The 12,629-nt window shown below is 40.1% G+C and overlaps 1 protein-coding gene across 7 annotated transcripts in view; it reads right to left on the reverse strand.

The window, feature by feature from the left end:
• The window catches only part of TMEM150C (transmembrane protein 150C), a 101,777-nt gene extending 91,632 nt beyond the window's left edge, over positions 1–10,145 (reverse strand). For 2 of the 7 annotated variants that reach the window (XM_045820169.1, XM_045820171.1), the window contains exon 1: positions 10,024–10,097. The gene's annotated coding sequence lies outside the window, so the exon portion shown is untranslated. Of the gene's footprint in view, positions 1–9,477; positions 9,614–10,023 lie in introns of those variants that run through there. The other 5 variants (XM_045820175.1, XM_045820173.1, XM_045820174.1 and 2 more) reach the window with 5 other exon arrangements.
• Positions 10,146–12,629: the final 2,484 nt, after the last annotated feature.

Here is a 12,629-nt window from a genome sequence, read left to right on the forward strand (position 1 = left end):
GCCCATTCCCTCACTCCGCTGCCCATCTGTGATGTCATGATGGAGTAGTGAAAGACATGGGTTTCCCTGCCCACCTGTGATGCTGACCAACTTACAGAGCATGATAAAAGCACCTGGGAGCTTTTAAAAAATTCAGATTTTATTGGTCTGAAATGCAGCTTGGATTTTTATAGCTCTTCAGGTGATTCTATTGTACAGCCAGGGTTGAGAACTTTAGCCCCTTGGCTCCTTGCCATTTCCTCCTGGCTGTGGCATTGTCCAAGGCAGCATCTTGTCAAGCACTTTTACATCCCAATGTCTGCCAAAGCCAGTCCTGGGCAAGGGTCCATGGTTGCTGGAACAACCCCACAGAGGACATTGCTCCTCAGGACCGTACCAGAAGCCAAACCATACAGTTACTTGTAGTGTAGTAAACCATGCCTTTGTATTCAATCTAAAATTGTGCTGTCCACAAAGAGTATTTAAGTTTAAGTTAATCCAAATTTTAAAAAATTTAAGTTAAAAATTCAGTTCCTCAGTTGTATAGTGGCTACTACATTAGACAGTGCAAAAATAGAACATTTCTATCACCACAGAAAGTCCTGTTGGACAGCGCTAAAATAAAAAAAAACTTTCTTCAGAAAATAACCTGATTATATTCATTTTCTGCTAATAATGGAAAAATTGAGCCATGAAGTATGCAGAGGATAAATTGAATCTCTGATCATTTCTTCTCAGTAGCCACACCTAGATGAGTGAGGGTGGCTCTTCATATCCCTTTGTGGGAATGAGGAACAAAAGCTTTCTGAACAGTTCCATATATGTATGAGGGTGGTAGTAGCTTTCCAACTTTTTTGACCATGACCAACAATAAAAACACATATCACAGCCCACTATACACATATATATGTATACCTCATAGAACTGAAGCTAAAAGTTTCTTTTACTCCTTACCCAAGGATATTTTTCCATTGCTTTTTTTTTAGAGAGAGGAAGGGAGAGAAACACTGATGCGAGAGAGAAGCATCGACCATTTGCCTTCCAGATGTGCTGGGGGAACTGGGGAACAAAACCACAACTCAGGTATGTTCCCTGACTGGGAATCAAACCTGCAACCCTTGGGTTATAGGATGATGCTCCAACCAACTGAGCCCTATCAGCCAGGGCTGAAGCAAAACATTTTATAAATCAATATTTATTCTTATTACATACTTTGCACTTGATTTTTCTTTATTATTATATTCTGCTTTCTGTTTCATTAAAAGAATTAAGTTGCTTAACTGTTTTCACCATCCTAGTGACCTACAGTTTGAAAAACTACTGTCAGAAGATACATTTCCACATAAAACTGGAACTCAACTTCACACTGCAGGGTTAATAGCCAGCTAGACAATAATTAATAGCTAACGTTTGGGGGGCACTTACTATATGCCAAGCTATGTCACCTTATTCAAGTCTCATAATAACCCCATACAACAGGTACCCAAACACTAGGGAGGGCTGAGATTTTATTCTATATGTGCAAGGTGGCCTGCCACAGTTCATGGATGCTAGCAGAAGACACAAGACTCCTACGTCAGAGACAAAGGACTTTATTACTCGCAGCAACAGCAGTCACATTCATATCAACATTTCCTTGTAGCTCCATGACTCCAATTCCATAGGGGGTCACCAAGAAGACCATGTGACACCTACACACGCAGTGAGTAGCCTTACTGGAGAGGAACTCTGACCTGGGGAAACACAAGTCTACCAGCTATGAGCACACCTGCCCTTTGTTTCTGAGGGCAGCACTATCTCTACCATCCAAGACTGTTCACTACATCCTTGAAAAGACAATCCAGAACAAAAAGGCAGTGAGTGCCTCTCTTTGTTAGATATGATAAAATCCATGGGATACATGGAGAACTGTCTCCCAGCAGTAGGTACTGTATTTACTTACCCTCATTTTGTACATGAAGAAACAATAACTTAAAAAGCATTAAGTAACGTATTCAAGGTTAAACAGCTAGTATCCCAAGTCTATATGACACCTAAGCCTATGCTGATGATACCTTCTTTAACAGCCAATGGACAGTGCAACAGGAAGAGAGAAGTTATTTGTCAGTCAGTTATTCAGATGTGAAATCTGTCCCTACAGAAAGCAATTAGATAGATATAATTTATAATAGGCCATTTTTTCCCATGTTTTTTTCCAAGGACCCTATAAGAAGAGTACCATATGAACAGGGGTCCACAAACTTTTCCTATGAAGGGCCATATAGTAGAGATTTTCAGCTTTATGGGCCAGATGTACTCTGTTTCAACTACTCAGCTTTGTGGTGGTAGTACAGAGGGAGTCACAGGTAATAGGTACCTAACAGGCATAGCTGTGTGCCAATAAAACTGTACTTACAAAATAGTTTGCCAGTCCCTGTGCTCAGATAAACTAGTGGGATACAAAAAAAATACATAATTTTACACACAAACCAACAATGATTTAATTGGAAAGTCAAGGTAAATATGTAATAAGCAAGCAAACCAGAAGATACATGAAACTAAAGTGTGCCTAGGTTTAACTTCAGATCACTGTTAAGTCAGCTTGGATAAATGGTACGTCAAGAACTAAGGTAAAATATTCACAGACTACAAGTAGAATGGAGTCTCTCTGTGATAACTGTGGTCATGCCAAGACTCTAAGAAGTAAATTATGTGACTTCCAAAGGCTTTTTTTCTAGCCTTAGATGCTCAATTGTGGAGCAATTATTATCCAGAACAATCCTCTTTAATTTCCCATGTGATAAAATGAGTTAAAAACCTGTGTTAAAAAACATACAAGCCTATGCTATAAAAAAGGAAAAAAGAATTTATTCCAGCCAGGGATCATGCTAAGGATTTCACAAATATTGTCCAATGGCTAATAAAGAACACAATTTCTTAATTGTCAAACATGTGGCATTATAACTGAACATTCACATGGTTCAAAGGCTACTATTTGATCACAATGGTGTCCTTTCACCAAATCAACTAATGGGAAATTCTTGTCTTTATTTTTATACCATATACATACAATCAAAGTTTTGGTATACAAATGGCGACACACTCTTTTTCATATAAATCAATTTTTATGCCACATACAAGCTCCAATTAAAATGGAAAAACACTAATCAAAATGTCAGACAAGATAATCAGCTTTCTCAAGAAAAATTCCATTAGCTGCTAAAATTAAGAGAGATAAATCTGAACACTGTGCTTTCACTGACAAGACTGGAAAAAATTTCAAACTGACACATTTTTGAAGTCTAGTGCTTCTATGCAAATATACTTTAAGTTTTAACAAAAAGTAGAATTTAGAAATTCCAGGAGATATATTTCCATTAGAAATTTCAGGATAATTACTTTATAGAATTCTAATTCTATTTATACATTCCAAATTCGGTAAAAAAAATATGTATTTCTCTATTAACTGCCTTACAATGGTATCAACATTTCTTAATACCTTTTCTTCATGGATCAATGGAATGAAAAATAATTTGAAAGACCACTTCATTAAGCAGTAAAAAATGTAAAAAACACTAAAAAACATTTTAGCCATGTAGAGTCAGTTTTCATTTATGCTTTAAAACTTTCAATTATTAACATTTAAAAGTATTTCCTTGGCAATTAAATCACATCGTAAATATAAAAACTAGGAAGAAGTCCACTTTGTTAATAAATGAAACATTTGATGAACAATAAGACTATGCTGTTTTTGGAGACATTTATGTTTACATTCAGTTGAAAACTATTATAATTCATTATAATTACTTTAGAGTTAAATACTGTATTTTCAGACCATGAGATGCACCTAGGTTTTAGAGGAAGAAAATAGGAAAAAAATTTTGAAGCAAAAAATGTGGTAAAATATTTAGTAACATAAATAACATATTTCACTAATGTAAATGTAAACAGAACTCAACAGCAGCATTAACAACCATTATTCCTCCAAAATTTGAGGGCCAGGAGTGCATCTTATGGTCTGCAAAATACGGTAACACAATTTAAACTACAGGCTAATTTCCTCTATGGCCATGATTAATCACAATTACTTGTCAAGCTTTGTTTACACTTGCCTAGAAGTATCACTAGACTCGATGTTTTTTCAAAGACACTTCATGTCACTCCTTTGTATTCTACAGATGGTCTGCATCACTGTCCCTGGAGATGGATTCCACAGCCTTGAACAAAAAATCTGAATGTCTTGAGGATCTTTAGTATGGCAGACATAGCCTATGTACTTTTTAAAGAAGAAAAGTTGCCATGATGATAAGCTGCTGCCTCTTCTATTCTACCTCACAAAGCCTATGGACAAGTGATCACTTGTACTTATTGTAATTTGGCCTTTAAGAAAAACAGATCTATTTCCAAAATGAAATTAGTTTTACTTCTAGATTGCACTGGAAATAAAAGATTTCCAGCCTCATTTAAAGACAACTGTTGTGTGAAATTCTTAAAACATTGTTTCCCATGCATTACATTAAAATTAAATCAAAAGGTATAAATGTCCTGTTACAAAATAAATAAGTCCTGGGGATACAGTGTACAGCTTGGTAACTACAGTTAACAATACTGTCTTTTAAAGTTGCTAAGAGAGTAGATCTTAAAAGTTCTTATCATGAGGAAAAGAATTGTAACTGTGTGGTGAGGGGTGTTAACTAGACTTATTGTGATCGTTTTATAATATATTCAAATATCAAATCACTATGTTGTATACCTGAACCTAATATAATGTTATATTGTCAAATATACATATAAAATGAAGCACTTCCAAGCAAGCAGTGATTTTGAAAAGACATTTAGAATGTAGTAAAAAGTGCGGAATTTATGGATGGGATGGGCATACCTATTAAGACCATTTGTCATTATCTGGAAGTGGTTAGGACAGAAAGGCTGAGCTCTGGACACACGGTCTGTTGGGAAATCTGGGTTTCCTTGGGCACCAGGTTGCCTGACCAAGGACATTACCTTTCAGAGGCCACAGGCTGGCAGCAGTGAGGCTGCTTCCAGCCTAAATATGCGATGCCTCCCCTCTCACCCATCAAACCTCACATTACACAGAAAACAACTGTTGTTGTTCATTTCTGCTCTTGTGCAATGCTATACAACATTTGAGTCTCGCGGGTCTGCAGATGTCCATCTATGTATCAACATCGCATTGCAATGTGGGAGGTGAGGTGGGTGAACTCATGGACTCTGTCACCAGGCTGCCTAGGGTTCAGATTCTGCCTCTATGACTTATTGGGATGTAGGTACTGCGGGATTATAGCATGCCGACATCAAAGGACTGCTGCGAGAAACAAAGTAATGCATGTGAAGCATTCAGCATGGAGCCTTGGGGTAAGTACTCAATAATGCCTACATGTTGTTATGATCTATTACATACATCTTAGATCAGTACTTCCTAAAGAGGGTCCCAAGCTTAGTTTCAGGGGCAGTACTTTACCTCATGATCTATTAAAAACACACATACATTTAATAATAATAATAATAATAATAATAATAATTAATAATAATAATTAATAATACAAATAATGACCATGCTTATACAGTGCTTACTATAAAGACACTTCAGTTGTTTCCATGTCTTAGCCAGTGTAAATAATACTCCTATGAACACAGGCTGCATATATCTTTGCAAAAAATGTTTTCAAAATTTTCAGGCAGATACCCAGACAAGGGGTTGCTGGGTCATATAATAATTATTCTTAATTTTTTGAGGAGCCTCTATATTGTTTCCCACAGTGGCTATTCTAGTTTGTATTCCCACCAGCAGAGGATGAGGGTTCCTTTTTCTCCACAACCTCTTCAATATTTGTTATTACTTGTCTTGCTGATGACAAGCATTCTAACAGGTGTGAAGTAATATCTCCTTGTAATTATGATTTGCATTTCCCTAATAGCTAGTGAAGTTGAGCATCTTTTCATATATCTGTTGCCATCTGTGGTACATATATAAAATAGAATACTACTCAGTCATATGAAAAGATGAAATACTGCCATTCATGACAACATGGGTGAATCTTGAGATTATCATGGTAAGGAAAATTAAATCAGACAGAAAAAGTAAAAAACTGTATGATTTCATTATGTGGGATATAAAACTGAAAGCAACAAATGAATAATCAAGAAAAACAAATAACTCATAGGCACAGACAACAGTATGGTAGTTTCCAGAGGCAAGGGGGGTAGAAGATAGTAAAGGGTAAAGGGAGCTAAATACATGGTGACAGAAGACAATTTGACTTTGGGTGGTGGGCACACAGCATACAGATGATATATCACAGAAATGTGCACTCGAAACCTATATAATCTTATTAAACATGTCACCCCAATAAATTTAATTTTTAAAATGCTAATCCTAACCTGTTAAATTGACTTCATGACCCAAGACACATAGTTTGAAAAATACTGTATAAAAAAAATAGAAAACATTTAATAATAGAAAAGTTAATTAGGTCTATGTATCTCTTTTTACCATGCTATTATGCATTGTAAATTTACACACATACACACACACAAGTGGGATGGGGTTTTTTGGCATTCCTTTTTATAACAACAGGATTACAGAGTCAAATTTTCCTCATTCCTGATTCTATCAATGTCAAGTTCCACTTTCTTCTAAGGAATATTGCAATCAAGTGTGTTATCTCTGCAGGAGATGGTGGAGAGAATTTAGAGCTGCATCATTCAGTACAGTAGCCACTGGCTCTCGTGGCTATTTAAATTAATTAAAATTAAATAAAAAATGAAAAGTCAGTTCTTCAACTGCACTAGACATTTTCAAGTGCTTAATGGGCAGCCGCACATGGCTCTTGGCTGCCATGCTGGGCCAACTATAGAACATTTCCATCATTGCAGAAAGTGTATTGGAGAGCGCTGACCTAGAGAAAGGACATTTACAGATGCTAAAAACAAAACTGTTCATGTCTCATTTGGTAAAAGAGTTCCAAGCCCTATCTAGCAGAACTGGCTTGATTTTGAATACTGTATAGTTGAATTTAAAGGCTACTGCCAAAGATTCCATTGTTATCTCAAAATATCATTCTGACCAACCTGTCTAAAAATCTCTTTGCTTCAACTTTCCATTGCCACATGTTGTCTTTCAAAATCCAAGCATGCCAAGGAAATGATTATTGGATGATCACAATAACTTGTTAAAGTTCTACTAACTTAATTTGAAAGTGCTTAGAGCAATTTATCAAAAAACATAAAAATATGTGGAATCATCAGCTTCAAGAATAAAAGTTTACAGTTAAAATAAATAGGGACCCTTTTCTGTTATCATTAGGATAAAGAAAATATTACACACCTAGGCCTGTCCCTAACCTTTTCATAAACTTAGACTCAGATTGAACAATGTCTGGTCTTTGTATCACATTTTGAGAACTTGAGTACATATCTCATTTGAGCCGCGGAGAACCTAATCACCACTATCATGTGGATTCTGAGCGCTGTAGATCCTTCTTGTGAAGGGGAAGACTGAGGGGGAATATAGTATCTTGTCTCTGTCTGTCTTGCTTCTCTGGTTACTGAACTGATCACAAGTGGCCAGATTGTAGAGAAACCACGTAGCTAAGATATGGGCCAACTAGTTTTCCTTCTGTCATGATTCCAGGTGCCCTGCAAATCTGGCCACTGTACTGCAGTGCTGTGCCTAGGTCACGGGAGAAACAAAGCAGGAGGACAGACAAGAGTGTAAAAACCCCCCACAAAGATGTTGTAAGAACAACTGTGATAGTTCTACAACAACAATTTTTCAAGCTTTTTCATTTCATGGCACACATTAACTACTAAAATTCTGCAGCACACCAGAAATTATATTATGTTTTTTTGCCAATCAAAGAAAATAGGTATAGTTTTGATTCATTCACACCAGACAGCTATTGTGTTGGCTGTTGTCATTTTTTAATTTGACAATCTATGGGAAAAGAGGTCAGTGCCCTGTCTAAATAGTCAGGTACTGCATGTTTTAAAAATCCTTGCAGCACACTGGCTGAAAATGACTGGTCTACAACAAAGCCTAACATCAGGCCATCAGGCCACTAGGCATTATTATGTTCATGCCAAAAAAATTATGCCACAGAGCAAATCTTGTCTGCAAAGCAACCTGTGAAAGGCATTTGATGTGAAATATCTGAATTAACCAATTGTTATAAAGACACTTTAATGTTGATGTAAATAATTCAAACAGATTGGCTTTGGCTACTGGCAGATATAATAAATGTGCATTTTACAAGTATTTAATTTTTGTTCAGTGTCGTAACATCTGCCATCTAGTCATTATTGTTAGCAAAACTTACTCAGTTTTTTATTTCCATGTGCAGTTTTTTTAGTTCCAACTTGGGGAGCTTGCAAGACATCTATTAAATGTGTATAAGCAAAGGACACACCACTAAAATTCCTATGCTTGTATGCCTTGAAGATTACATTTCCAGCTCATTAAGAGATGACAGCTATAGTTAATCTTGGAAACATGATGTCTTTAGGGACACATAGAAGAAAAAAAAGTTTGGGATTTAATGCACAAAAGCTGAGACTCCAAGATTCTTTGACCTGCAAATATCACATATATGAGCCTAACAATTTTTCTTTGAAAATTTTAAGTAGGTCGACTTATTAACTGTTACCATGGAGTTTATACATCCACATTTGCCTAGCCTTTTGATGAACTTCAGCCCAGAATGGAATCACAGCCCTGCATTATTAAAAATCTGCCTTTGATTCAAGCAGAGAAATGAAGAGCACAAACTAACATTACCCTTTAGGTTTGTTATTGTAATAGGCCCAATAACTTGTTTTTGAAGCATTTATAGTAATTTATTATCAACTGAGTAATAAGCAGCTATATAAACAGTTAGGAAACTCTTTAAGCATTAACATGGAAAATTCTCCAAAATATATTTAAAGTGAAAAATGAGGTGCAAGATAGATCCAAGAACTTTAAAAAGCAAAGCAAAACATATTATTTGATATATTTGGTTCCCGAACAGGACTGTATGTCAGAATGGGTTCACTCAACAAGGGGGGCTTCCATCCCAACTGGGCTATGTTCTCATATTCATAGTCACAATCTTGGCTCAGCTGTGAAAGAAGATCTGGACAGAATAAACCTGACCAAAAAAACCAGTGAAGCGTTTGGCGATATAATAAAGTGCAGTGGAGGTAGGGGTGGACGGACGAGAGGGGGTGAGTAGAGAAAAGGAATATGAATTAAAAGTGGGGAAACCCTCTCATCCTCTACTGATTTATTTGAGGAGAAAAACCACTAAACAAGGGCTCTCTCCATAATACAAGCTAATCACTTTTTTTAATTATTGCAACGGATGCCCCAAAACAGCCGTGGTAACCCCCCACCGCCGTTTCCCCAGAGAAACCGAAAATCCCGTTTCTTTCCCAGTGCGCGCCCAAGGAGGGGGGTGGGGGGAGCAAGACTGTGCATTTAGAGTGGAGGGCGGTGGACAGGGCAAGGCAAGTTGGTACCTTCTTCCCGAGATCCCTGCTCCTTGAGCCAGCCTGACTTGGGTAACGGTAAAGTGAACCGTGAATGGCAGTGAGGCTGGGAGGCCAAACTTGGGGTCGCTTCTGACCAGAGTCCACGCGACAACAAAAGGCCTGGGTATCTGGCTGGGGCGGCGGGTGAGGGCACCTGTCAAAGGACAAGACTGGAGCAGCAGCCGGTGGGCGGCGCAGGGGATCGGCTGCCGCCAATGCGGCGTCGCCCGCCCGGCGCTGAGTCCGAGGTGGAGCGTCCACAGGGACTCTGGGACGCCGCCCGGTACATGCGCCTGGCTCCGGGCGTTTGCTCACAGGGGCTCGGGTGGGAGGCCCAGCACCCGGGGCTCTATGGGGAGGAAGCAGGAACTCGGCAGGGCCCCGCTGCCCGGAGGACCCCGGTGTCCGAACCCAGCTGCCGCGCCCTCAGCCCCCGGTCTCCGTCTCCGGGCTGGGCGCGGAGCTGGGCCCGACGCCCCCTGGCTGCCCGGCGGGCAGGGGCAGAGAACAGGACGCCGCGAGCATTGCGCCTACCTGTTCCGGTGTGGCAGCGCCGCAGTCGCCTCGCGGGGCCCTGACCTGCGGTGGTGGCGGCTGCAGTCTTGGCGCGCAGGGCGCTTCTTTCAGGAAGGGGTGGGATTTGCCCGCCTGCCAAACCGCGGCCCGCCCCCGACTTATTCTGGGGTCCCTGCTGCGAGGCCTCCAGGAGAGAGCTGAGCCCTCCGGGCCTCAGCTTCTACCATCCCTTAGGGTCCCTAATAGTTACCGGGGCTGGATCCCAGTGCCGACAATCGAACCGCTTCTTTCTAAAGCCTTTATGGACGCGTTTGCCTGGCGCACCTCATCCAACAAAAGAAAGGACGGAATTGAGGGATTCTCCTCCTGGTGGTTATTTATTCCCGAATAGTGGTAACCTTCTGACTGGTTCACTCTGTCCACACACCTAGGGGTTTTGCACACAGCAGCTAAGATTAATTTTTATGCCCACCGGCAGATGTAGCTCTCTGTCACTCAGCACTCTCCCGCGATTTTCTCTCACCGTAAAGAACAAACACAGGGCCAACTTATGACCCTGGCAATAAAGAGCAGACTCCAAGCCTACTACCTCCAATCCCCCCACTCCCCCTCCCCGTAATAGCTTGCTGTCTTCCTCCCAGAGACTCCTCCGGATCTGTTTCAAAACTGTATTCATCACCATTTTAATAGCTTCCCCACCCAAGACCCCCACCTACCAGTGGCACCATGTCAATGATCTCCAGCAGCGTCTGGGTCAGTGCCATTTTTGTCACAGGCTCACCATTAACTCCTATTTCAAACGTAGCCTTAGGGGGCTCCCACACACCATAGGTCATCCTTTATCAAATTGCCTTAGTCAGACTGACCTCCGTTCTTTTGGGGGCCTCTGTACCACACCTGTCTCATTAATATGTTGCCTCTCGAAGCAGACGATTCAAATTCTCCATTAGAGAACTCTTCCCTTCCCTCACACTCCTGTGATTATTATCTACCTTGTTACTGTTTTCTCCTGGCTTCTACACTGAGCTTCTTGAGGCCAGATACTGGCTTCTCGTGTTTTCCTTACCTTAACAAATGGGACTGTTATCCATTCAGTTCAAATAGCAAGAAGAGAAACTTAATTCTAATCCAGAATCCCCTGAAAGTATGTGCTAACTTTTGTGGAGGTTAGCCTATGTGTATTTTTCAGAGTGTAACTATAGCTTTCACCAGACTCTCAAAGTGATCTGTGAATTTCTCAAAATTAAGACTTGCTTGAAGCCTATCTGTGAATGAACCCCAGCTCTGACGTGACACCCCTCCCACCCCCACCACTCCCTTTCCTCTGCATCAATTTCTCTGTGCTGAATGAAGAAACCCTCCACCCAGACCTTCCAATTCACTCTGTTAAAACTTCTGAATCCATTCAAATAGTTCTGGTTTGTCTCAACTGCCTGCACATCAGAATCACTGGAGTGGAGGGAGGGGTGCTTTAAAACAATGCAAGTGCCTGGGTCCACCTCAGGCTCCCCAGTCAGAACCTGGAGTGGGGTGGAGGGCGGCCAGGAGGAGTGGTGGGGCCAGTACACGGGTATTTTTACAAATAGCCACAGGTCATTCTGACATGCAGGTGCCTAAAGCACTGCCTTTCATGGGAATAGGATCCCTGATTGGTAAAATGTCGGTACTTTCCCCACTATGGAAGGACTGAAAGTCCTTGCACTATTTTAGTTTATTTGAACATTTTCATTTTCACTTAGAGCCAGGCTCACTTTTGCTTAAGAAACCAACTTGAATTTGTGAGGATAGCAAGCCCAGTGCCATTTGTCAGTAGCACTAAATTACTGCCACTTTCATCTCCAAAATGTTATCTTAATAAACCCAAAGAGTGAAATAAATTACATTCCTGACAGTAATATTGACAGCTGAAATATTATGTTAAAATGTTGGCCTGAAGGAGAGTTGGTTGCTATACGCAGACTCTGTTAATGTCATGAGAATTTTAGTGAAGCTTCAAGAGAACTGAAGACAAAACATAAATTTAACTGTGCTTTTTTATCTTTGTTTTGTTGGTCTTGATATCCCACCCACTAAAATTTGTCCACTGTATATTCAATATGACCTTAGATATTTTAAATCATGTATAGGTATAAAATTAAAATACTATTGCAGCACTAGATGTCTTTTTAAAAAGTGTGTATAAAGATTCATCCTGTATTCTTAAATTATCTGTTGACAGTATTCCAAAATGCTTCAGAATGTGAGGAAAGGGCCAGCTACAGAACTAACAGCGTTTAGGGCCTGAAGATGGAGGCCAGCCACAACTACCTGGGGTAGGATGGAGAACGATACGCAGGGACAGAACCATGCCACAGGACCCCAGTGAGGCACCGTGATTCTGACACCATGTTGCTCTACCAACTCTGCTGACCCAACTCTGGTGAATAGCACAGGCACTCATCCATCTGAGGAGGGGGGGTGACAGTGTTTTTGATGTAAGTGAACTATCTAACTGAAACAACTACAGACCATTTAGAATTACAAGGAAATTGTATGTACCCACTCATTTCCTTTCTTTTGGGCAGCCAATTTGCTGTTGTTGATGATTCAAATCCCTTTCTTACTCAATTGGAAAACCAGACTTG

The sequence above is a fragment of the Phyllostomus hastatus genome, unplaced genomic scaffold, assembly GCF_019186645.2.
Source record: "Phyllostomus hastatus isolate PE091 unplaced genomic scaffold, TTU_PhHast_1.1 phas_scaffold_39, whole genome shotgun sequence".
Lineage (NCBI taxonomy): Eukaryota > Metazoa > Chordata > Mammalia > Chiroptera > Phyllostomidae > Phyllostomus > Phyllostomus hastatus.